Source organism: Alosa pseudoharengus, unplaced genomic scaffold (assembly GCF_046254945.1).
Source record: "Alosa pseudoharengus isolate Yale_2024_CS ecotype anadromous, Long Island Sound unplaced genomic scaffold, YU_APseudo_1.1 YU_APseudo_1.1_scf_14, whole genome shotgun sequence".
Lineage (NCBI taxonomy): Eukaryota > Metazoa > Chordata > Actinopteri > Clupeiformes > Clupeidae > Alosa > Alosa pseudoharengus.
Window position 1 is genome coordinate 1,549,447 of NW_027468609.1, and position 472 is coordinate 1,549,918.

General features: G+C 47.9%; 1 protein-coding gene across 3 annotated transcripts in view; it reads right to left on the reverse strand.

Moving 5' to 3' along the window:
• Positions 1–238: 238 nt before the first annotated feature.
• The window catches only part of astn2 (astrotactin 2), a 680,356-nt gene continuing 680,122 nt past the window's right edge, over positions 239–472 (reverse strand). For all 3 annotated transcript variants that reach the window (XM_076283459.1, XM_076283456.1, XM_076283457.1), the window contains one exon: positions 239–472. This exon is cut by the window's right edge and continues 547 nt beyond it. The gene's annotated coding sequence lies outside the window, so the exon portion shown is untranslated.

The window sequence follows — 472 nt, forward strand, 5'->3', positions numbered from 1 at the left end:
ACTTTGACAGCAAATTAAATCTCTTTTATTTTCATCTTTACAATCCCGGGCGACTTCCTGCTGATCTGCCCCCTGTACTACTCTTGGCAACTCAAAAGCTCAGAGAAAGTAAATGTTTGTGTTTTAAAAAAAAAAAACGCTCTCTAGAGGGGAGAGCAGCTCTTTAGTTCCTCTGGTAGAAAAAGGAATAAAGAATCAGAATGAAGAAGCCGACAGCGGACAGCGTCCGAGAGGACGGGCAGGCGGACGATGGACGGAGACGGAGAGGGAGAAGGGGAGCGGCTGGCAAGGGCCTAGAACACAGCAGCTGAGGAACCCGGAACAGAACAAACCCTGATCTGCCACGGATCCATCAGGAACCTGGTCTTTATCCAGCAGGGGTTCTGCTCTTGATTGACATATTCTATCATGGAACTAGTAGAGATTCTTGCCAGGATGTAGCATGGTTCTTGCCAGGATGTAGCATGGTTCT